The following is a 26953-nucleotide window of genomic DNA, read 5'->3' as shown; positions in this document are numbered from 1 at the left end:
TTTGTAATTTCTTACAGATCCAAGCCACATGAGAACCTTCCTTTTTTACCTCGACAACCCCTTTAACAACTGTAGTAGCTTCCATTATTGGTGGTTAGTTGATCATACCCATTTGGTTTACTGCTGCAATCCAAAGGTTAGCTTAGCTTATTTGGAGGGAAATCAGCAATTCAAAAAACAGTGGCTAAAATACCTATCTGCTTTTTAATAGAAAATATGCAAAATATCAATAAATAAAAGGAAGAATTCTGAACGCATCTAATAGATAACATGACATCATTCGCATTGCATTATCCAATTCTTCTTCATCACGCACAGATTTGGAAGGCATCAGCATTCAAGAAAACACACAAAAGAGCTATTATATACGGTATATATGAGAATTTATACAAAACCATTATATACAGTAGAGCAACAATATAACAAGGATGTACACTACGTGTGGGGGTGGGGACAGGTGGGCTGCCAGAGGCAATGCTTGCTTCATATTTTCCTAAGTGATAAAGAGCTGCTGTCAGGATCTCCATGTATTGAATTAAACTGTAAAACTTCTATCTGGAAGCACAATTATTAATAGAAATAATGAGAGCATAAAAGGACTGAAAACAAGGCCTGCACTTTCATAAGAACAAAGATAGACAAACAGACAGAGAAATAGTTGGCTAGACAGACGGATGGACAGATTTCACCTATGGCCTTTTTGCTTCTATTTTCCAACGAGAAAGAGAAATATTTTTGTGCAAGACAACGTGTTTTTTTTCCTTCACCATCAGATGTTACCATAGTGATCAGATTCTTAGGAAAGACATCTATCCATGACAGTCACCTGCATTTAGGTCTCTGATTTACAGGGATCTCTATCTCACTGAGTCACAGGAGTCTCCCCCTTCAATACATCTGCTTGCTTTATGCATCCGTCACCCTGGTCATCTGCAGGAAGCCTGATAAGTAAATGGCAATACTGAGTTCTTGCCCAGTCCCTAGATAGCATAGGGGAAATCATTCAAGTGAAGAACAATGCAGAGTTCAGCAAATATTGATACTTTGTGTAAAAAGTTAAATGTAGGAATTGGAAATGTTATATAATATATCAGTATTTACAAGAATGAGGAGAGCTTTTCCAGCATAAGGAAATGTTCTATAACTTTCTAATATAGGTTGTATTACAAATCCGCCTCAGTTTCAAGATCTTTGTTTGACATCAGTGATTAAAACAATCATTGTTTATATTATAGGATGAAAACCTATCCAGACCGAACACTACTCACAACTGAAAGCTTGCTACAGTTACACCGAGTCACATCATAGACAATATGAGAGCTCTGATCTGACATGTCTACAATAGTTTCATATTTTATGAAGACACACTCTGTCCGACACAGCTCACAGGAGGCACCGCTGCTCGACACAGCTCACAGGAGGCACCGCTGCTCGACACAGCTCACAGGAGGCACCGCTGCTCGACACAGCTCACAGGAGGCACCGCTGCTCGACACAGCTCACAGGAGGCACCCGCTGCTCGACACAGCTCACAGGAGGCACCCGCTGCCCGACACAGCTCACAAGGGGCACCCGCTGCCCGACAGCTCACAGGGGGCACCCGCTGCCCGACAGCTCACAGGGGGCACCCGCTGACCGACACAGCCCACAGGGGGCACCCGCTGCCCGACAGCTCACAGGGGGCACCCGCTCACAGACACAGCTCACAGGGGGCACCCGCTGACCGACACAGCCCACAGGGGGCACCCGCTGACCGACACAGCTCACAAGGGGCACCCGCTGACCGACACAGCTCACAAGGGGGGCAACCGCTGCCCGAAAGCTCACAGGGGGCAACCGCTCACAGACACAGCTCACAGGGGGCACCCACTGACCAACACAGCTCAAAGGGGGCACCCGCTGACCGACACAGCTCACGGGGGGGCACCCGCTGACCGACACAGCTCACGGGGGGCTCCCGCTGACCGACACAGCTCACAGGGGCACCCGCTGACCGACACAGCTCACAGGGGGCACCCGCTGACCGACACCACTCACAGGAGGCACCCTCTGACCAACACCGCTCAAAGGGGGCACCCGCTGACCGACACCGCTCACAGGGGGCACCCGCTGTAAGACACTGCTGACAGGGGCATCTGCTAACCAACACCGCTCACAGGGGGCATCCACTGACCAACACAGCTTACAGTAGCACCCTCTGCCAGATGACACTTACAGGGTCAGGCGCTGCCAGACACCGCTTACAGGGGCACCCTCTGCCAGACACCGCTTACAGGGGAACTCTCTGCCAGACGGCGCTTACAGGGGCTCATGCTACCAGACACCACTTACAGGGGCTCACGATGCGCAACAGCTTAAAGGTGCACGTGCTGCCGGACACTGCTTAAAGTGGCATGAGCCACCAGACAGCTTACAGGGGCACGTGCCACGCGACAGCTTACAGGTGCACGTGCTGCCAGACACATTATACAGGGTCACACTCTGGTTAAAACTTTCTGGGGGTTATATCTGGTTGACACTGTTTATGGAAGCTTTATTCTGGTGGCACTCACCCACACTGAATATCGGGGAAACTTTAGCATTGCTCGTGGGGCACTGTGATTTACTTGATAGGAGGGAAAACGCCTTCTTTGTTTGTAAGGGCAGTCTCTGCCAGTCTGTGTACTTGGTGACTTTTTATAGATGTACTCTCTGGCACTGTTTTTTTTTTTTTTTTTGCTCGATTCAATTTTGGGGCACTCTCTAGTAGTGTGTATGAAGAGTAACTTATTTTAGGTGCACGGTCTGGCTGACATCACACCGATTATGGGGGGTTTATTGGGCTGTTTGAAATGGCATACACTAACTGTTAGGGGTTCATTTTCTGGTTAGTCCTCTTTAGGGGCACAGTGTGGCTCCTTCTGATGAGGGTATTTTCCATTTGTTATTGGTGGTATGGGGGCTTTGGTACAGAGGGCACACTAGCTCTGCATGAGGCGGCACTCTGGCTCCATTTAAGTGTCGCAGCGGCGCTCTCCTGGGATACATTTTATTCAGTTAACGTTGGTCTACTATTTTCTTGCTGCGGTATTCTAATATATCGGCTACCATTGCGTTCACACTCCTCATCTAGGGTCAGATTCATACGAGCACCTGTTAAATTTTATGTAACATTAACTGTATAAAATCTATATCTAAAAAGAGCAGCGAGACATCAGTATTAGATGTGAAGTAACCAGGGGAATGATTTTACTCAGATTGAGGATCCTCCTGGTATACAGCTCCATCGCTGCCAAATCCGAAGCATTTAAATGCAATTATATATTATGTGAAAAAGTACAAGAAAATAATATGGAAAATATTTCTAGTGCACTTTGACTAAAAGCAGATCTGACAACATGCTTTTGGGAATAAGAATTACCATTGGACCTTAATAAAACCATCCTGACAGGCCGGTTGCCACAGCAACCATGAGCCATGTCTCTCTCCTTCGGCCTAAGTGAACAAAGCATGGTTTATTATGAGGCTTAATTTTATTGTATTCTCCAAACATTAGCCCGACAGGGGAGAGAAATATGAGGGGTAGTTTATGCCAAAATATTTCCTTTAGTCCTAAAAAGGGAATTCTTGACCTAGAAAATCGAATTTCATCAAAATCCCCCTATTTTAATATAAGAGATTATGTACCCAAACCTACACTATTGCCCCCTACCCCTAATAATATTGCCTCTATTGATTATGTGACTACATCGGACCCCTATTTAACCCTTTCAGGTGGGGGTTAGAGGGGGGTTGTGGACATTTTTACTTTTGACGCTTTCATCCCTCCCCCAAATACTTATTTCTACCACTGTATAAAGCTTTGGTTGCTTTTTACAGCATTTTTTGCAGAATTTGCTGATGTTTCCTTTTGTAGATTAATGTAAAAGGGTAAATTATTGTATATTTTGATAGATCGGACTTTTATAGACATGACAATACCAATTAATGTTTTACTTTTTTCAATTTCTTTATTTTTTATTAGGAAAGGGGGGGTGAGTTCCACTTTTCTATAGTTTTCTTTACTTTTTTTATTTTTTTATGTAAAATATTTTCTTCCATTTTTTAGTCCTCGTAGGACTCATAGGAAAATTGAACCTGCGATCATTTGATTGCTTGTCCTAAATACTGCAACTTGTACTACAATATAACCATACATAATAAAAAAAATATATATTTCATGGTTTCTTATGAGGATCAAGATAGCAGCCACGGGGGTCCTCAGTAGGTCCCTACCTGCCTTAGTAACCCATCAGCATCCTCCAATCGTGCTGCGTGAGTGGGGGGAATGAGTGGAAGTGATTGACAATGGCATGTAACCTGTTAAACATCAGTGATCAGAGCTAGCTCTGGTTGCTGTTATTAGCGGCACCTGTCTAGTATGGAGAACGTGGGTTTTTGTTGTTTTTTTTGCTGGATTGTCCACTGAAAAATACCATGGGAGTGGTTTATACAATTATCATTTATCCATTTTATGACTGTCAGTTTTTTTTTCACTTTTGCTCTTCCCCTCCCCCATCTCCTTCCTCTAAGATCCATAGCTTTTGTATATTTTTCCATTTACAGACATATGAGGGTTTATTTTTTGCAGGACAAATTACAGCTTTAAAAAGTCAACATTTCATTTACCCTATGATGTACCAAAAAATTAGGAAAAAGTTATGCATAATGCTTGACTGATAGCATTGAGGCTGTCAGGAAAGCAGGAGGAGACAGCGCTGAGTGGAGAATAGAGCTGGAGTGACAGAGGCTTCAGATCTACAGTTGCATTGGCATATCAATTCGAACACTGATTTCTCAGTAACGGAGGAACAGACTGGCCATGTAAAGGCAGGGTCGGACTGGGGTGTCTGGGGCCCACCAGGGGAACGGACTCTAGGGGCCCACCCTACAGCAATATACAAATATCTGTCAGTCGTTGTCCCCATTATAGTGAAGCATCGGCTGTAAAATACAGGTGACTCCTGTACATCTACTGTGCGCCACCACAAATGGGATGTATAATTACAGTAGTTTACATTAATGGGGTTCTTTGGTTAGAACAAGTTATCACCGATTCATGGGCTCCACAGGATAGGTGATCGCTTAGGTCCGACCATTAGAAACTGCACCGATCAGAAGAATGAAAAAGTTTTATAGTTGATAGGACACTTATCCTCATTTTAAAATGCAGCGGCAGGTGGGATATCTGACCGAAGCTCCATTCCTTCTCTTTGGAGCATCTACAAAAAAAACAAGTGGAGCCACTGAGGGAAAGAATGGATCAGTGGTCAAGTCGGACATGCCACTCCAGTCTAATGCGGATAAAAAGTTCCACATTTTGCTGAATGGGTCCAAGTAGTCAGACCCCCACCAATCAATACGTTATCATTTATCCTATGGAGAGATGATTACTTTTTTCCACAGGAAACCCCCGGCAAGTGCATCTCTGCCGCTGTGTACACATTTAATCTGTAGTTGAAATAAAGAATCTTCTCCTAAATAAAATCAGAGAGAACAAATGACCGCCATACACAACACAATCCACTATACCAAGACCAATACCACCACATACAGGAAGAAATACCAAAACACCATGATCAGACCACATGAAGACCGAATAATACTACATACAAGGGACAAATACCGCCACACCATGATCAGACCACATATTACCACCACATAGTGACCGAATAATGTGACATATTACCAGCATATAGGGACCAAATAATACCACATACAAGGAGAAATACTGCCACACAGTGACCAGACCACAAATTACCACCACATAGTGACCAAATACTACAATACTGATTATGAATACAAACCACAATACTAACAACACTTATTACCACCAGTGACATTATACACAGTACCTCTGTATAAAGTGTCAGCGTACAGGTAATACAGTGATCCTCAGTGAATTATACACAGGAGCTCTGTATAGAGTGTCAGTGTACAGGTAATGCAGTAATCACTGCTGACATTATACACAGGAACTCTCTATATAGTGTCAGTGTACAGGTAATACCAGTGACATTATACACAGGAGATCTGTATATAGTGTCAGTGTACAGGTAATGCAGTGATCACCACTGACATTAAACACAGGACCTCTATATATAGTGTCAGTGTACATGTAATACAGGGATCACCAGTAACATTATACACAGGAAGTCTGTATATAGTGTCAGTGTACAAGTAATGCAGTAATCACTGCTGACATTATACACAGGAACTCTATATAGTGTCAGTGTACAGGTAATACCAGTCACATTACACACAGGAGCTCTGTATATAGTGTCAGTGTACAGGTAATACAGTGATCACCAGTGACATTATACACAGGACCTCTGTATATAGCATATAGTGTACAGGTAATAAAGTGATCACCAGTGACATTATACACAGGAGCTCTGTATATAGTGTCAGTGTACAGGTAATACAGTAATCACTAGTGACATTATACACAGGAAGTCTATATATAGTGTCAGTGTACAGGTAATACAGGGATCACCAGTGACATTATACACAGGACCTATGTATATATTATATAGTGTGCAGGTAATACAGTGATCACCAGCAACATTATACAAGAGAGCTCTGTACACAGTATATAGTGTATAGTGTGTGTGTGTGCGCATGTAATACACTGACTCACCAGTGACGTCTGTAGTTGAAGTACTTCATCTTTGCTTTTCTTCAACCAGCACAGACCGCCGTCACTTCTTCCAGCCAGGACTAGTCTCTGCAAAAAATAACACAGTCATCAATAGCTGATCGCTACCAGAGCATTTTCCTTACATTTTCCCTGACTTCTACACTATGTCAGATGAGGAAGAAAAGCAACGTAGTACCGCCCTGCACAGTAACAAGATCCCCTTTTGTTCCCTCCATGGAAAACCATTTCCTAAAAAGTAAATTATATTACAGAAGTGATAATGTCCCTAATTGGACCCTAAAGAAATTATGTTCCCCACTTGTCACCATAAACTAATATAGCATGTTCCTCATTCTGGCCCCCAAACAGTAATAAAGTCCCTCATCCTGGCCCCCTTTATTTAATAATCTCACCCAGCCTGAACCCCTATGTCCCTTGTCCAGACTGGCCCCCAGATATCCATCCCGCTTCCCCAGGTATACATACTGGCCCTCATATGTCCCTTGTCCTGCCTCACCATATATCTCTCCTGGACCCGCATATATCCTTCCTGGTCTCTTGTCCTGCCCCCCCATATAGCCATCCTGGCCCCACATATATGCAACCTGCCCCCCCCCATATATATCCACCCTGTCCCATCCCCCATATATGAATTCTTGCCCACTCATATATATCCATCCTGCCCCCCTCCATATATTCATCCTGGCCATCACCTCCTCCCATATATCCATCCTGGCTTCCCCAAAAATGAATCCTGGCCTGCCATTTATATGCATCCAGGCCCCCCTATATATATATGCATACTGGTCCCTCCCCCATATATCCATCCTGGCCCCCTCCCCTATAAATGCATCCTGGCCACCCCCCTACATATATGCATCCAGGCCCCCCATATATATGCATCCTGGTCCCTTGTCCTGCCCATCCCCCATATATCCATCCTAGCCGCTCCATATATATGCATCCTGGTCCCTTGTCCTGTCCCTCATAAATCCATCCTCGGCCCCCACATATACATCCTGGCTCCCTCATATATCCATCCTCGTCTCTTATCCTGCCACCCGTATACAGTACAGACCAAAGGTTTGGACACACCTTCTCATTCAAAGAGTTTTCTTTATTTTCATGACTATGAAAATTGTAGATTCACTCTAAAGGCATCAAAACTATGAATTAACACATGTGGAATTATATAATTAACAAAAAAGTGTGAAACAACTGAAAATATGTCTTATATTCTAGGTTCTTCAAAGTAGCCACCTTTTGCTTTGATTAATTCTTTACACACTCTTGGCATTCTCTTGATGAGCTTCAAGAGGTAGTCACCGGAAATGGTTTTCACTTCACAGGTGTGCCCTGTCAGGTTTAATAAGTGTGATTTCTTGCCTTATAAATGGGGTTGGGACCATCAGTTGTGTTGTGCAGAAGTCTGGTGGATACACAGCTGATAGTCCTACTGAATAGACTGTTAGAATTTGTATTATGGCAAGAAAAAAGCAGCTAAGTAAAGAAAAACGAGTGGCCATCATTACTTTAAGAAATGAAGGTCAGTCAGTCCGAAAAATTGGGGAAACTTTGAAAGTGTCCCCAAGTGCAGTGGCAAAAACCATCAAGTGCTACAAAGAAACTGGCTCACGAGGACCGCCCCAGGAAAGGAAGACCAAGAGTCACCTCTGCTGCGGAGGAGAAGTTTATCCGAGTCACCAGCCTCAGAAATCGCAGGTTAACAGCAGCTCAGATTAGAGACCAGGTCAATGTCACACAGAGTTCTAGCAGCAGACACATCTCTACAACAACTGTTAAGAGGAGACTGTGCAGCAGGCCTTCATGGTAAAATAGCTGCTAGGAAACCACTGCTAAGGACAGGCAACAAGCAGAAGAGACTTGTTTGGGCTAAAGAACACAAGGAATGGACATTAGACCAGGGGAAATCTGTGCTTTGGTCTGATGAGTCCAAATTTGAGATCTTTGGTTCCAACCACCGTGTCTTTGTGCGACGCAGAGAAGGTGAACGGATGGACTCTACATGCCTGGTTCCCACTGTGAAGCATGGAGGTGTGATGGTGTGGGGGTGCTTTGCTTGTGACACTGTTGGGGATTTATTCAAAATTGAAGGCATACTGAACCAGCATGGCTACCACAGCATCTTGCAGTGGCATGCTATTCCATCTGGTTTGCGTTTAGTTGGACCATCATTTATTTTTCAACAGGACAATGACCCCAAACACACCTCCAGGTTGTGTAAGGGCTATTTGACCAAGAAGGAGAGGGATGGGGTGCTACACCAGATGACCTGGCCTCCACATTCACCAGACCTGAACCCAATCGAGATGGTTTGGGGTGAGCTGGACCGCAGAGTGAAGGCAAAAGGGCCAACAAGTGCTAAGCATCTCTGGGAACTCCTTCAAGACTGTTGGAAGACCATTTCCGGTGACTACCTCTTGAAGCTCATCAAGAGAATGCCAAGAGTCTGCAAAGCAGTAATCAAAGCAAAATTTGTCTACTTTGAAAAACCTAGAATATAAGACATACAGTATTTTCAGTTGGTTCACACTTTTTTGTTAATTATATAATTCCACATGTGTTAATTCATAGTGTTGATGCCTTCAGAGTGAATCTACAATTTTCATAGTTATGAAAATAAAGAAAACTCTTTGAATGAGAAGGTGTATCCAAACTTTTGGTCTGTACGGTATCTATCCTGGCCCCCTAAATGTATCCATCTGGGCCCCCCACATGTATCCATCCTGCCCCCCCCCGAATGAGTATCCATCCAGGCCCCTTGTCATGCCCCTCCCCACCGTGTGTGTATCCATCCTGGCCCCTTGTCCTACCCCTGGCCCCCATGTGTATCCATCCTAGCTCCCTCCCGTATGTGTATCCATTCTGGCCCCCCCTGTATGTGCATCCATCCAGGGCTCCCCCCTTCCCTTTATGTGCCTGCATCCAGGTCCCCCTCCCCTGTATGAGCATCCTTCCAGCCCCCCTCCATCCCCTGTATGTGCATCCTTCCAGCCCCCCACCATCCCCTGTATGTGCATCCTTCCAGCCCCCCACCATCCCCTGTATGTGCATCCTTCCAGGGCCACCCATCCCCTGTATATGCATCCTTCCAGCCGCCCTCCATCCCCTGTATGTGCATCCTTCCAGCCGCCCTCCATCCCCTGTATGTGCATCCTTCCAGGGCCCCCCATCCCCTGTATGTGCATCCTTCCAGCCCCCCTCCATCCCCTGTATGTGCATCCTTCCAGGGCCCCTCATACCCTGTATGTGCATCTTTCCAGCCCCCCTTCATCCCCTGTATGTGAATCCTTCCAGGGCCCCCCCGTTATGTGCATCCATACAGGCCCCCCATCCCCTGTATGTGCATCCTTCCAGCCGCCCTCCATCCACTGTATGTGCATCCTTCCAGCCGCCCTCCATCCCCTGTATGTGTATCCTTCCAGGGCCCCGCATCCCCTGTATGTGCATCCTTCCAGCCGCCCTCCATCCCCTGTATGTGCATCCTTCCAGACGCCCTCCATCCCCTGTATGTGCATCCTTCCAGACGCCCTCCATCCCCTGTATGTGCATCCTTCCAGCCGCCCTCCATCCCCTGTAAGTGCATCCTTCCAGCCGCCCTCCATCCCCTGTATGTGCATCCTTCCAGCCGCCCTCCATCCCCTGTATGTGCATCTTTCCAGCCGCCCTCCATCCCCTGTATGTGCATCTTTCCAGCCGCCCCCCATCCCCTGTATGTGCATCCTTCCAGCCGCCCTACATCCCCTGTATGTGCATCCTTCCAGCCACCCTCCATCCCCTGTATGTGCATCCTTCCAGGACCCCCCCCATCCCCTATATGTGCATCCATCCAGGGCCCCCCGTTATGTGCATCCATGCAGGCCCCCCCACTATGTGCATCCTTCTAGGGCCCCCCCGTTATTTGCATCCATGCAGGCCCCCCTTATGTGCATCCTTCCAGGCCCCCCCCCATTATGTGCATCCTTCCAGGCCCTCCCCGTTATGTGCATCCTTCCAGGCCCCCCCTGCTATGTGCATCCATGCAGCCCCCCCCCCTTATGTGCATCCTTCCAGGGCCCCCCTCCCCTCCCAAGAGAGAGAGAAGAAAAAAAAAAATCTTTCACTCTTACCTGCCTGCGCTCCCAGCGGTGGCACTGGCGTCCTCCTCCTTCTCTGCAGGTCGGCGGCCGGCGCGCTCATTGCAAAATGGCCGCCGACATAGCAGAGGCCAGAGGTGGATGTGTGCGCCCGTCGCATGAAACTGACGTCATACGCCGGGCGCACACATGCCACTATCAATCGGGACGCGCGCCGCAGCGGTTCACATAATGAACGCTGCGTGGGCGCCTCCCTGCTCTTTTAAAGGGCCCACATCTTTTTTTTTTCTCCTCCTCCTCTGGCTGGCTCCTTCCCACAGCCAAGGGGAGGGCCTACTGGGGGATTTCTCGGTACTCCGCCAGGCCAGACCGAGCCTGTGTAAAGGTATTGCTGAACTTGTCTTTAAAAGAGGTACATGAACATATAAAATAGTTTGGGGTGCAAAATCCCACATACAGCTTCCCTTTAAATTAAACAACTGCTCTCTGGTTGCCATCTGTACAACAGTCTCCCACTGCCTAAGAGAGTTCACATCATATCAAGGAGAGGTCACGGGTGCTTCTCATAGTTTTGTGACTAAGCCACCAATTTTATACATATTTTCTAAGTAATGAAATTAACATGAAGTTTAGAATTTTTATGTAAATTATTTAACAAAAAAAAGTTCTTATATATTTTTATTAAAAAAATAAAGTTATTGGATCTACAAAATATATACCGTATATAGTTTTGGTTGTTTGAATGTGGCTTCCAAAATAAGAAAAAATAAAATGTTATGTGTCATGCATCAACAATTTTTAAAGTGACATAGATCAGCGTCCATATAATTTAGTGGAAACATATTTTTTAGAGACACAGGTCCAGGTGTTCCTGGTTTCATATTTTGGAGCTGCAGAAACTTTGCACAGTACCTTTTTTTAAAAACATACACAATGCAAACCAATGCCATACATTTGGATCTTCATGCTCACTGACCTTGTTTGTAATTTTAGCATTTATCACAGCATTATGCTTTTGGGCCATACATTTGACTTATGAGAAGTTAGAATGTTACAGTATATAAACATCAGGTGCATGAGTAACATGGGTAGTGGACAGAACCTGATAGTTACTATTCGAACATCTAGACCCCAATAGAAAAATTAATTGAGTTGTCTATTCAGAAACACATTTTTAGAATGTAGCTGCAGGATCACCCCCGGCTGGCCTCTTGGCACCCCCAGAAAACTGAAGATTTTACTGGAACAAAAGCCTGTAGCAAAAGCGGCAACTAATATGCTGCGGCACACACTGGAAAGAATACTACTTGATTGTCCACACAGAAGAGAGAAGTGGTTCAATATACAGATTTTCAGTTATCTTGTTTTCTGCCAGAAGGTGTCAACACGTGTAACAGCAAAGAGAGGATGATGTATTGTGACAGCGGGAAGACACAAATGCAATAAACAAAGCTGACAAAAACAAATGTTCGAAGTAAAATACATCGTTGCCACGTTCTGTACAAAATACACTAAGTAGAATTGAAATGAAGCTTTTATCATTCCTCCCTATTGTTTGAGCACTGGGTAAATATCTAGATTATTACAATACAGTGGGTATGGAAAGTACTCAGACCCCTTTAAATTTTTCACTCTTTGTTTCATTGAATCCATTTGGTAAATTCAAAAAAAGTTAATTTTTTTCTCATTAATGTACACTCTGCACACCATCTTGACTGAAAAAAAAAAAAAACAGAAATGTAGAAATTTTTGCAAATTTATTAAAAAAAGAAAAAAGCTGAAATATCACATGGGCATAAGTATTCTGACCCGTTGCTCAGACACTCATATGTAAGTCACATGCTGTCCATTTCCTTGTGATCTTCCTTGAGATGGTTCTACTCCTTCATTGGAGTCCAGCTGTGTTTAATTAAACTGAGAGGACTTGATTTGTAAAGGCACACACCTGTCTATATAAGACCTCACAGTGCATGTCAGACCAAATGAGAATCCTGAGGTCAAAGGAACTCGCCAAGGAGCTCAGAGACAGAAATGGGCAAGGCACAGATCTAGCCAAGGTTACAAAAGAATTTCTGCAGTACTCAAGGTTCCTAAGAGCACAGTGGCATCCATAATCCTTAAATGGAATTAGTTTGGGACCACCAGAAGTCTTCTTAGGCCTGGCCATCCAGCCAAACTGAGCAATTGTGGGAAAAGAGCCTTGGTGAGAGAGGTAAAGAAGAACCCCAAGATAATTGCGGCTAAGCTCCATAGATGCAGTAGGGAGATGGGAGAAAGTTCCACAAAGTGAACTATCACTGCAACCCTCCAGCAGTCGAGCCTTTATGGCAGAGTGGCCAGACGGAAAACTCTCCTCAGTGCAAGACATATGAAAGCCGGCATAGAGTTTGTTAAAAAAACACATGAAGGACTCCCAGACTATGAGAAATAAGATTCTCTGGTCTGATGAGATGAAGATATAGCTTAGAATTATCACCAAAAAGTTCTATGTGTGGATAAAACAAAGCACTGCTCATCACCTTCCCAATACAATCCCAACAGTTAAACATGGTGGTGGCAGCACCATGCAATGGGGGTGTTTTCAGCTGCAGGGACAGGTCCACTGGTTGGAATTGAATGAAACATGAAGGCGGCCAAGTACAGAGATATCCTGGATGAAAACCTCTTCTAGAGTATTCTGGACCTCAGTTTTGGCTGAAGGTTCACCTTGCCACAAGACAATGACCCTAAGCTAAATAACAAAGGAGTGAGTGGCTTCAGAACAACTCTGTGACCATTCTTGACAGGCCCAGCCAAAGCCCGGACCTAAACCCAATTGAGCATCTCTGGAGAGACCTGAAAATGGCTGTCCGCCAACGTTCACCATCCAACCTGACGGAACTGGAGAGGATCTGCAAGGAAGAATGCCAGAGGATCCCCAAATCCAGGTGTGAAAAACTTGTTGCATCATTCCCAAGATGACTCGTGGCTGTACTTGCTCAAAAGGGTGCTTCTACTCAACACTGAGCAAAGGGTCTGAATACTTGTGACCATGTGATATTTCAGTTTTTCTTTTTAAATAAATTTGCAAAAATGTCTACATTTCTGTTTTTTTCAGTCAAGATGGGGTGCAGAGTGTACATTAATGAGAAAAAAAATGAACTTTTTTGAATTTACCAAATGGCTGCAATGAAACAAAGAGTGAAAAATTTAAAGGAGTCTGAATATTTTCCGTACCCACTGTAGATACAAATTTCTTTCATGGACTCTATTTGTGAATATTTTTAGTCAGCGGCTTGAATTTAGTGTACACGGACTTGACATTTTAAAGGGGAACTCCAGTGTAGATATTATATATAATTTCTATCCAATTGTTTGAATGAAGGCATAACAAAAGGGGTTACCTTCTAAAGGGTGCAAAACTCGGCAGTTGCCCAGGGACTCAATTTGCAAGGTGTTCCAAGGATGGGAATCCCAAAAGCAAACTTAAACCATCCAGTAATATTTGCAAAATACATTTTAGTGCTACTTGGGAACTATATGGTAGTAATTAAGATCCTTCAGGCAGCAGCAATTGAACAATACTAATTATTTGGGCAATTGTTTGATGGCTTGAATATGATTGTATAATTTTGGGAGTTTATATAGGTATTACTTGGGCACAAATTGTTATACAAGTAGGGAAGAATTGAAAACAGGAGCTCTACTTGTTTGTTTTTTCTCCCATTTTCTTGGACACTACAAAAATAGGAACCCCAGGAACAAAGACTATATTTAATGCTTACAACGAGGTAAGGTTCTTAGTAGTCACAACTTACTTGGACTAGGACGTGCAAAGCTTGGTTTTCATCTCCAGGCAATGCTAAATTCAGGTTGTGGCATTGGTCCGGTACGCCTGAGGGGCCCTTATGTGAAGGATGATTGTATCCACCCCAACTGGATTGGTAGGGTTCATGAAGTAGTTGCATGTTGCTACCCAACACAGTCTCTCATGGGGTAAAGACGATGCTCTTTCTACATAATAATAATAATTTTATTTCTATAGCACTGACATATTCTGCAGCACTTTACATTTTAGAGGGGACTTGTACAAACAACAGACATTACAGCATAACAATAAACGCATAGATCAACAGATACTAAAAAGGAATGAGGGCGCTGCTCGCAAGCTTACAATCTATGAAAAACTATATTTCGTAGTGGACTTGTGTTTTTAATCACTGAAGTCTACGTAGTCTCCGGTCTAAGTTCTACTTTGGCACGGCCATGCTTTTCTCTTGGGCCTGACAAGTTCCTTCATGTGAATGTCGGTATCTTGTACATGCTTGATTAATCAAACCGTTTGAGAGTGCACAACACAAGAAGAGACACCTAAATTCTTCTTTGGTGAAAACCTTGCCCTTTTTACAATATCAGCCCCTAGCCCGACCCACAGGGAAAAGTCAAATGCCACTACTCACAACAGAACTCACTCTATAAAAACCTTTTCTGTTGCTCGTAGGAGAATGTAGAGAAGGCCATTGTTGATCCCTTTTCTCTTATTGCTAAATAATGGCATGGACCTTTCCCAAAAAAAACTTATATTGATAGCAAACAAGGCAGTGGGGGATTGACTCAAGGTTCATGAAAAGGCGATGAAGGGGGAAAAGGGATGTCAAGTTCTTCTGTCTTTGGAGGCGAAACCTGGCACCATAAAAAGGGGTATCTATAAATCTGTTAGGCTAGTTTCACACTAGCGTTTATTCGACGCAGCGCACAGCGCCGCTAAGCCCCGCCCCCTGCCCGCCTCATCCGGTCATCGCCGCCTACTATCGCACATGGACGCTTGCGATCTGTGCACCCTATCTTTAGCAAAGGGTGCGCAGATCGTGCGCTGGCCGTGCGCTAGGATTTTGGCGTGCGCTGCGCACTTTTGAAGGTGCACCCGTGCGCGCCGAACGCAGCATGTTGCATTTCGGCGTGCACGGCGCACCTTCAAAAGTGCGCAGCGCACGGCCAGCGCACGATCTGCGCACCCTATGCTAAAGATAGGGTGCGCAGATCGCAAGCGTCCATGTGCGATAGTAGGCGGCGATGACCGGATGGGGCGGGCAGGTGGCGGGGCTTAGCGGCGCCGTGCGCTGCGTCGAATAAACGCTAGTGTGAAACTAGCCTTATGTATGAGGCCCCTCTTTTCTAAATACATAACTGTCTTGTACTTAATAGACCTAAGATGGCATGATAACATCATATATGGCAGTACATGTGGCAGACAAGCTTTTTACAGTTGGCGAAACTTTGGAAACAAGGCTGGCAGCACCAACATCACCGGATCAAATATCTAGCTACATGATCTGATCCCTAAGGCTACTTTCAGACTTCAGTTTTTTAAATCCGGCGGGCTGCGGCGAAAAGTTGTCAAACCTGATCCGGTAGAAGCCGCAGCCCGCCGGATCATCTGTTGATGCCGGAGACGGTGCAGGAGAGGGAGAGGGCGAGAGAGTCTTCAGGCATGCGCAGTGGAAAAAAGTGGTCCGGCGCTGTCAAAAAACGTTGCAGGGAACGTTTTTTGCAGACGCCGGACAGGCATTTTTTGACGTATCCGGCAAAAGCCGGACACGCCGCATGGCCATCAGGCGCAATGCGGCGATAATGAAAGTCTATAGGAAAAAAGCCAGATCCGGTGGCCACCGGCGCCGGATCCAGCTTTTACATTTTTCGCCGCATTGCACCTGATGCTTAAAAACTGAAGTCTGAAAGTAGCCTAATAGAATCCCTAATAGAATTAATGGATAATATAATCTGGAATCAAATTTACAATGTAAAGAACAGGTAACTGAATAAAAACAAACTGAGGATCCATTACACGTCTGAGACTAAAACTTCATAGTCGCTCAACCCCGAAGTTCATTACCAAGGAAACTGCACTTTCAATGTGACATCTGGTGGAAGATGGTACAGAAATGTAAGAGCATGTAAGAATGAGCGGTAAAAAAAAGCCGTCAATGGAGAATTCTCTGAAAGGCTTTTTTTGGGGGACAATATATTTGGAGATCATATCTGTTACATTTCTGAAACTGGTTTTTAATATTTTCCTTCTAGGCTGACGATTTGAAGGTTACCTGAAAAAGATTTCTGATGACAACCTGGGCATTTCAGATTTCAGGTGCAGAGTGATCATGAGACTTTGTACAGATCCAAATGACCAAATATATACACACGAAATGGTCACCAGGCGGGATCTAAATATTAATGATTATTGATTTGCATCCAACTTATTTAATTACTTTTTTTTTAGAATTTGTTAACGTGCAATTACCTATTTTTGTACTACATAATTTGAAAATCTTAAGCAAATTCACACAAGGATCACAGCTAGTTGGGGGACAGCCAGAATATGTGGCTTGGGAAAATCGCTCTGAATTACCCTTCTGCTACCGCTAGAGGGCGCTATCGTAATAAGTATATAAATATGGCATAAAATAATGGTGGCATCTGTAACTAAAGAGTTAACCTGCCCTCTTCACTGATCTGACTGATAGCAAATAATGAGTTCAGTTACCACTGATTATACATTTAGTTCAGTCCTACAAAAGCGATGGCGGACATTTGAAACTCTAGATAGAGTACATTGTTTTACCATTATTAAGAGTGCACAAACCAAAAATTGTAATCTGCTGTAACATACGACCACTGTGCAATGTTGTTTTGTAACCCTAAATAAAGCACAAAAAAAATCAATTCAAAATAAAAGATATTAAAATGAATTAAATAAATCAAAAATAAAATGATCAAAATTGAAACAATTTACAGCTTTGCTAACATTGGGATCAGACACCTGATTCCTCCTCCAATCAGCTGTTATCAGGACCGTTAGCGGCAGGATGTATACAGAGTATGGAGACGGAACACTACAGCTCCACACGCTGTGTAGTGGCCATTGCCAGGTACTGCACATCAGCTCCTATTTTTTTCAATAAGAAATCTATCTAGCTATGCTTCATATATGCAATCAATCAATCTATTGCACAACTCAGAGTTTTTCTAATAGTTCTGACATGTTGTTATAAAGGAGATATCATTTAATTAAATTACAAATTATTTTCAGTCATTCAGAAAAGGAAAAAGTAGATGAATCAGCTTTCCGACAACTCTCTGATCCTGGAGGCTCCAAGCATTTTGATATGCACTATAAATTATTCATACAGGCAATGATAATTAAGACTTGTCTATCACTATCTCCAACTATGCTGAGTTCATGAAAACAACTCATCCAGGACAAAAACCATCTCCTGGTGTCAAGGACAACAACAGAGAGACCTCAGAATAGCACAAGTGGTAAAAATAACCGGACAGCGGCCACGGGGCTTGATTACATAGTATTTTAATGTACAGTATATAATATACACACACGTGCAAAAGTTTTATGGAGGTGTACAAAAATTGCTCCAAACTAAGAATGCTTTCAAAATAGAAATGTTAATACTTTAATTTTTAACAAATTATAAAATGCAAAGTGTTTGAACAAAATCAATCAAAAATAAAATCTATATATTTGTGACCTCCCTTAGCCTTTAATACAACCCTTAGAAACCCCTTGAATTATTATTGAAAGCATTGTGCAGCACTTTTTCTTTGCTGAATTTTTTCCGTAGCCATTGTCCAGTTATTTTTTTATCATTTGTACTACTCAGTGCTATTTTAAACTGTTTGTCCACTACTAGGGCAACCCTTCTCATTACCCAAGTTTGGCACCAATAAAATGAAAAAGCCTATACTCACCTCCCATGCTGACACAGTTCCAGCGGTGTCGTCACTCAGTGTCTCGGGCTCTCGTTTGGTTGCATGAAACCCGGCGTGCAATCAACGCCGACGTCACTCTCTCCGCCTTCGGACAAAATGAACATGAAGAGGATGTCCGGGCTGCAGCTGATCTTCCTTTTCATGTTCAATTCAACAAAAGTCGGGCAGTGACAGCGATGCTGATCGGGTGCTGGGCTCACATGTTGTCACAACCGCACAAAAGCCCGGAGACCACGAGTGCCAAAACCGCGGGAATAACACCGGCACGGAAGGTGAGTAGGCTTTTTTATTTTATTGGGGCCAAGCATGGGGTATGAGAAGGGGTTTTCCTAGTAGTGGATAACTCCTTTAAGGTCTGTCTCTGTTGTTGCAAAACTCCAATATACTATATCATACAACAAATACATAAAAGTTAGTGTCATGCCCGCAATGCCTGTTATGCCACATGAACCCTGGAGCAGTGTGCACGCGCACCGAACTATCATGCCCGCCATGTCTGTTATGCCGCATGACCCCTGGAGCAGTGTGCACGCGCACTGAACTATCATGTCCATGTCTGGTATGCCGCATGACTCCTGGAGCAGTGTGCACGCGCACCGAACTATCATGCCCGCCATGTCTGGTATGCCGCATGACACCTGGAGCAGTGTACACGTGCACTGAACTATCATGCCCATTATGTCTTATGCTGCAAGATCCCTGGAAGCAGTGTGCACACGCACCTCGTGACTGTTGTGCTGCAAGATGCCTGGAGCAGTGAGAACACGCGCCTCATCTCATGGCTGCCTGCCATTGCGCATGTGTTTTACCTCATGGCTACACGCCGTTGCTGTGTGACAGGCCGTCTCTGCTCTGCCTCTCTGTGATCCTGGAGACCCTGATCATGTGACCTTTCCTATGTTCCACCACTGTCTGATCCAGCTATCCTCTCTGTGATCCTGGAGACCCTGATCATGTGACCTTTCCTATGTTCCAGCACTGTCTGATCCAGCAATCGTCTCTATGGTCTTGGAGGACTCGACTATGTGACCCTCTCTATGATCCTGGAGGATCTGTACCGGAAGTTCTCTCCTGGTCCTGACCCGGAAGTGCAGGTGCTATGGTGCTATATCTTGCCTAAGCTCCTCTTTGCCTTGTTGTTCGTCCTATGTTCCGTGTCTAGTCTCAAGGCTCTGCCTTGATCCGGCTCTGGGCTTCGGCCTACGCTCCGCTGATAGCTCTGTACTCTGCTCTATGTCTCTGCTATTGTGCTCTTTAGCACATTTCCTGGCTAGTCTCGAGGCTCTGCCTTGACCCGGCTCTGGGCTTCGGCCTATGTTCCACTGCTAGCACTGTACTCTGCTCTATGTCTCTGCTATGGTGCTCTCTAGCACACTCCCTGACTAGTCTCAAGGCACTGCCTTGACCCGGCTCTGGGCTTCGGCCTACGTTCCACTGCTAGTTCTAAGTCTCTGTACCCGGCTCTGGGCTCTAGCATACGCTCCGCTTCTCTTCTCTTGTATCCGGCTCTGTGCTACTGACTATGTTCCGCTCTCTGTCCTGAACCCTGACCCTGGCGTGGCCTCTGCACGCGCAGGACCTTGCCTTCAACTCTGTCCCTGGCATGCCCTCTGCATGCGCAGGACCATGTCTTGAACTCTGTGTCTAGTCTCCATTTTTCGTGTGCTCCTGCACCTCTCGTACCAGGCTTTGCCATGCTGTCTCACACGTGTCTCTGTCCTGTACCTTTGCCTAGCCCTGCCTTGTGGCTGCGTGCCTGGTGGCCCTGTGCCCGCCTGTCTGTGCCTCAGCCGTGCTCGCCGGCCAGTGCTATAGTGGTTTTCGCCTGTCTGCCTCAGCCGTGCCGCCTCTAGTCGTGCCTGCCTGCCTGTGCCTCCAGCCGGTACCGCCTGCCTGTGCCCCAGTCATGTTTTCCGTGCTCTTTTGCACTCACGCTGATTCTCGCACTGTGCGTTTTCGTGCTACTCTTGCACAAGTCTTTCGCTTTCCTTGCTCTGATCTGAACCTTGTCTCTTTGTCGTGTTCTGAGTTCTATGACCTGTCTTGAATCTTTGTCTTGCTTGTATCATGCTCGGTGTCCTGCTCTTTGTCTTGAACCCTGCCCCTGGCGTGCCTCTCCGCACGCGCAGGACCATGCCTTGAACCCTGACCTTGGCGTCACACGAAGGACGATGTCCTGAACCTCAAAGCCCAACGTGTTCCCTAGCACGTGTGGGACCTGCCGTTAACCATGTACCCTGGCGTACCTCCTAGCACGGCCAGGACCATTCTTTGCACCGTGCCCCTGGCGTGCCTCTAGCACGAGCAGGACCTTGAATCCTGGCGGCTTCTCTAAGCGCGCCCAGGACCTTGGACCTTGAACCCTGGCGTGTCCCCTAAACACGCATCATGCCTAGTGTGTTGAACCCTGCCTCGCACCTTGCCTTGGACCCCGGTGTGCCCCTAGCACGCACCCTGTCTTGAACTTTGCCTTGGACCCTAGCGTGTTCCCTAACGCACCATGTTTTGAACACTGTCGTGCCTCCTTGCCTGAACCCTGGTTTGCTTGCCGGATGCCTGGATCCTGCCGATTGCCATCAGAGCTCCGGAACCTGATGACCCTGTTGATCGTTGCCTGCTGTCCGGAGTCCGACGTCATCGTGCCCTTGCCTGTACCTAAGCATGCCATCTAGCACATACCATGCCATGGACCTTGGCGTGCCCTCGCACGCACCTTGTTGTGTTTTCCCTGTGTTAGCACGTCTTGCACCTGATGTTACCCTGAGTTTGCCTTAATGAAGATACCTTGAGCTCACGTCTTGTCTTGTTTCCTGCACGTCCCTTGTCGTCAGACACTCACATTGTGTCTTCCTTGAGCCGGCCGTCTGGTTCCAGCAGTCGTGGTGGCTCACCCCCTTGGTCTTGCCCCTGACACTCCATGTATAGGGGGTGGTTCCTCACAAGGTCAGCTCGCCCTCGGTGGGCGGGTGGGTGCCACGACCCAGAGGGTCCACTCTAAAGAAAAAGTCGACTCAGCTGAAGCTGACTCGTCACACTTAGACCTCAATTAAGAATCTATATAGTCCCCCAACTTACCATGTGCTGTTTATAATACATGACATTGCGCCTCCTTTTTACAGTACTTGTACAAGTTTATCATGTTCCCCCTAAGGCTTCTCTTCTCAAGAATAAATAAATTTAATTCTTTTCATCTTTCTTCATAACTAAGAGCATCCATGCCCCTCCCTTATTAGGTTTTCTGTCTCTTCTTTTCACTTTTTCTTACTCCAGAACATCCTTTCAATGAATTGGTGTCCAGAACTGAACATTTTATTGCAGATGTGGCCCCACTAGCTTTGTAAAATGGTTGTTTTACGTCCCTGTCCTTGAGAGTCCATGCCATCTTTTTACACATCACATTTTCCTGTTGTCCTTAGAAGTATGTGAAAGACATTGCATGAGGTTACTTTTTAGTTTTTTTTTATCTAAAAGCACACCCAGATCCTTCTCTACAAGTGACTCTTCTAGTTTTCAAGGAGACATAATGCGACATAACATAAGAAGACATAAAATTACATTTATCCACACTGGCCCTCATCTGTGTCAAAACACTCGGTTTGTTCAAGTCAGCTTATAAGATATGAACATCTTCCACAGGCTGCATTATACTACATAGTTTGGTGCCATCCACAAAAATAGAAAACACTATTAAGCCTGTCTTCTATCATTCATCACCTCTAATAATGATATAGAAGACCCAACATTGAACCGTGGGGTACGCCTCTGGTAGACCGAAACCATTCAGAATTGAAGTCATTCACCACAACTTTCTGTGTCTGTGAAACAGTTTTAGATGCAATTACAAATTAAGCCTATGGACATTAATTTACCCATTAGTCATCTATGTGGGACCCTGTCAAAATGATTTTTCAATGTAAAAAAAAATAATGCATGCAGAACGCCAGTAGTAATTTTCTTGAAGTGCCATTGATAGCAGATTTGCTGTTTTTCTTGCTCTATACCAGCACCAGAACTACCATCAGTACATGAATGCAGCACCAGAACTACCATCAGTACATGAATGCAGCACCAGAACTACTATCAGTACATGAAAGCAGCACCGGAACTACCATCTGTGCATGAATGCAGTGCCAGAACCACCGTCAGAACATGCTTTCCCACTGCCCCACACACACTGCCCTTCTCCAAAATACTTCCCGATATTGTCGCTCTAGAAAAATACCCCCCACACACTTCCATTTTCCAAAATATCTCCCTCACTCTGCCCATTTGTATAATATCCCCCACACTGCCCCTCTCAAAAATATATTCCCACACTGCCACTCTAAAAAATATCTCCCCCATACAAACCTCTCTGTAATGTCCCCCACATATTTTTCCTTTCCATTTCTCTCCCAAACTGCCTCTTTCCGAGTCCCCCCACCCCACCGTCCCTCACTATACTATGCCACTATTCATAATCCACCCTAATTGCCCCATAATGTCCCAAATTGACCCATATTGTCCCAAATTGTCAGATTATCTGCCCTCGTAGTAACACAACCTTCCCCCTTCCCCAACCTCTCATCTAAAATAACATGACATGTGATCTTCTGATCCTCCATTGAGTGCTTTCCAGTGACCGCTGTCTCCTCCGCCTGTGCGGCCCCGACAGCAGTGTGATGACGTCAGCAGCTTGCAGACCTCATCATGATGCTCCAGTTCAGGGCTGGGGCCGACGAGCGATTTTACTGCCCCTGTCCTGGTGCCGCATTGTTCAAATGTATTCATGTCTAAAGGACTTCAGACTGGCAGCCTAAAGGCCCTTTTACACTTAGTGATGCACCAGCGATCCGAACCGTGATCCGACCTGGTCAGGATCGCTGGTGCATCGCTAAATGATCACTAGTGAGCTGTCACACAGGCAGACCTCACAGCGATGCAGCAGCGACGCAGCACACGATACTCACCTTTCACACACAGCGATCCTGACATCCGCCCGCCTCCACGCGTCGCTCGTCGTCACAGCAGGAAGCCCAGCAGGAAGCTGACGACGAGAAATGGAGCCGGACATTCTCGCGCGATCAGCGATGGACAGCGGGGGAGCCGGTCGGAGGTAAGTATCACACATAGCGATATCGCTATAACGTCACAAAATCGGTGACGTTATAGCGATATCGCTAGCGATATCGCTATGTGTAAAACCCCCTTTAGGCCAGACATCCTCTATAGTCCATGCATTTAACTCCCTAGTCTTTGCTAAATAGAAATTATACATAGATGTCCTCTAGTGATGAGAGAACGTGGTTGGATAAGGTGTTATTCGACCATGCTTGTGTGCTAATAGTGTCTTTGACGCGCTCAAAAAATATGTCCGGCTGTTTGACGCAAGGTTTGCCTAACAAACAGGGAATACCATCATGGGTTGCGGCTGTCGAACAGCCACGAGACATGAAGCCGAGAGGACAAGAACATATTTTTTGAGCATGCGGAAGACAATTATCCGAGAAGGTTCGCTCATCACTAATGTCTTCCACAGGGAGCAACTAGAATATTCTTTGTCCCTCTTCACCATCTGACAGGGTATCACATATAAAGATAGATCTGCAAACAGCTCAGATTTCTCTGCTTCTCCAGGTACAAACTGACAGACCTCACCATATGGTTCTCAATCTCATGCGTTTTCCGCCCACATCATGAGAAGCCGTAAGAAAACAAGATATAAAAAGAAGCTAATTTGAGCAGAGCTTTAAATAAAATATATTGTGTCTCTGAAAAACTTCACAAGTTCAGCAAGAGGTTCTTCTCTGAACCCCAGTCCTGGCTCGCCTGAGGAATCGGAGATTAAAGTAAACTTTAAGACAGCTCAAGTCAACCGGTGGAAAATTCTGCACTGAAAGGGGTTAAACAAGAAGAGGACATTGCGAAATAAACGTTAAGTTCAGGTGGGAGGAATCATCACAAATACCACCAAGACTGTGTGTTAAAGTAAAAATTAAAAAATGTTGCTATAGTAACCATTGTCTAGTGACAGAATCATGTTAGAATCTCCAATATCATATTATACTACATTGTGGGATATAGAGAGCAAAGTCTGCAGCTGTATACACATATACATACATACGTACATACATACATACACACACACGCAGTAATATGTTGCATAAATTTTAGGCAGGAGTCTAAAATACTGCAAAGTAAAAATGCTTTTTTAAATAGAAATGTTACTAGATTATATTTTATTAACAAAATGCAAAGGGGATGAACAAATGAGAAATTCAAATCAAATCAATATTTGGTGACCTCCCCGCTTTCAAAATAGCCTCAATTATTCTAGATACACTTGTATCTGACAAAGCGTGAAACGCGCGTCACGTGTGATGGGTGAGCATCTTGGCATTTGGTCAACTATTTGTCTCATTCAGTTTTTCCAGTTTATACTAACTATTCCTACGGGATATTCAAATAGTGTTGGCACCTTTATGTATACTTTATTTCCACTGTGTGATTTGTACTTTGCGTTACACACCCTTTTTTAAAGCTCTCAGTGTGAAAAACAAGAAAATCTTGTAGTTATGATACCTTTTAATGGCTAACAAAAATAAAATAAATGAAGCTACAAAGTTTTACAAAGTTTTCAACTGGCTAAGGCTGGTTTCACAATTGCATTTGGAGGCGCAGTGGATGCTCGCCGTGAAGCTCTGCCCCTTGCCACACCTCCTCCGGTTAGCTCCGCCTATGGGTGCATGCCGCTGCATGCGGCCTGCGTACCCTATCATTAGCCTTGGATACGCAGGCCGTGCACAGGTATGCTTTTGCCGCTGCATGCGTCCTTTTGACGGTGCGGCGACCGCACCAAAATGCAACAAGTAAAAGAAAGCCCTCCAGGGGAGAGCGGCCCTAGGTGTGCCCAGTCTCTCATACTCCAGAGAGCGCACCTTCACCAGATCACCGAGTATGGTCCTAAACACATCGTCCACTGGGAGAATTTTCCGCTGGGTCGAAACTAAGTACCGTGTGTTCCACGTGTGATACCTAACCACTGCACTAACTAGAAATAAGGTGCAGCGGTCCCGGCCACCAAGGTCTCCATAGGCCCATTCCGCATAGGAGAGACCGGCCAGCCGAGACCAGCCAATGGAGGCGCCCACCCTGTTGTATACCTCTGTGTTGAAGGGACAATGAAGCAGGAAATTTTCCATGCTTTCCAGCACGGTACCACAATGCTCCCGAGGACAGTTCCTGTCCTCAGAGCTCCTACACTTCAGATTGTCCCTCACACACAGTTTCCCGTGGAAGCAGCGCCAAGTCAAGTCCCAAAACTTCGAAGGGATCCTGATAGAATTCAAAAGATACAAACACACCTCAAGATCCTAACTTGGGCAATCCCTGAGCACCAGAGGCCTCTGGAAATGGGTCAACAGAACCCTATTGTCAAGGAGTTTCCTTGGCAGAGTCCTGATCTCCCACATTCCCAGACCCCACCGGCGAATTACCTTCAGAACCAAGGTAGAGTAAGCCGGAAGATGTCCATGCGGTGTGCGAAGATCCTTCACTTGCCCTCCTGTCTCCCATTCGTGGAAGAAATGCTGAAACCATCCCCTACAGGAAAATACCCACGGAGGAGCCCTCTCTTTCCAGAGGTTTGCAATATTGATCTTAATGAAAGTATCCACAAGGAATACCACAGGGTTGACCATACCCAACCCTCCTAGTCTCCTCGTACGGTAAGTAACCTCCCTCTTGATCAGGTTCAGTCTATTCCCCCATAACAGTTGGAAGAACAAACTGTAGACCTGAGTCCAGAGAGACTCCGGCAAGATGCACACACTGCCCAGATAAATCAGTAAAGGGAGCAGGTAAGTTTTGATCAGATTTACCCTTTCCCTGAGGATCAAAGACCAACCCTTCCATTGGTTCACCTTCTGAGTGGCGATCTCTAGCCTGCTGTCCCAATTTTGTTTGGGGTAATCCCCCTGGCCAAATTCGATGCCAAGGACTTTTGCAGAGACTTTGGGTCCAGGAAGGGTGTCCGGGAGCTCAAAACCAGGATCTCCTCCTCCCAGCCAGAGATACTCACACTTATCCCGGTTGATCTTGGACCCGGATGCCTCCGAGTAACGATCTACCTCTGACATCAGCCGCCCTGCCTCCTCGTGAGAGGAAACAAACAGTGACATTATCGGCATACACCACCACCCTCAGAGTGGCTTTCAGTGCTGCCCGGTCCATCCCAATCCCGGCCAACGGTCCACGTTCCACCCTCCTAAGAAGTGGGTCAATTGCGAACACGTACAGCAGCGGGCTCAAGGGACAACCCTGGCGAATACCAGATCCAACCTCAAAAGAGCTGCCAATCCAACCGTTCACAAGCGGGAAACTCTCTGCCCCACCGTACAAGGTTTTAAGCCAATCAACAAACCCCCCTGGCAGGCCATATCTCAGAAGGACAAACCAG

At 45.5% G+C, this 26953-nt stretch overlaps 1 protein-coding gene and 1 long non-coding RNA gene across 9 annotated transcripts in view; both read right to left on the bottom strand.

Moving 5' to 3' along the window:
• Positions 1-26953, bottom strand: part of ACOT7 (acyl-CoA thioesterase 7) — a 313478-nt gene that overhangs the window by 212653 nt on the left and 73872 nt on the right. The window lies entirely within an intron of this gene.
• Positions 430-12379, bottom strand: LOC141074204 (uncharacterized). 2 transcript variants are annotated; one of them, XR_012227154.1, is made up of 3 exons: positions 10789-12379; positions 6659-6745; positions 430-980 (listed from the first exon to the last, which is right to left on the bottom strand). It is a non-coding gene; the product is annotated as an uncharacterized lncRNA (long non-coding RNA). The 2 variants fall into 2 exon arrangements; XR_012227153.1 differs by having other exon boundaries at positions 430-941.

This window comes from Dendrobates tinctorius, unplaced genomic scaffold (genome assembly GCF_039654945.1).
Source record: "Dendrobates tinctorius isolate UK_male_01 unplaced genomic scaffold, ASM3965494v1 ptg000326l, whole genome shotgun sequence".
NCBI classification, from domain to species: domain Eukaryota; kingdom Metazoa; phylum Chordata; class Amphibia; order Anura; family Dendrobatidae; genus Dendrobates; species Dendrobates tinctorius.
This window is presented reverse-complemented; position numbering and strand designations above follow the sequence as displayed.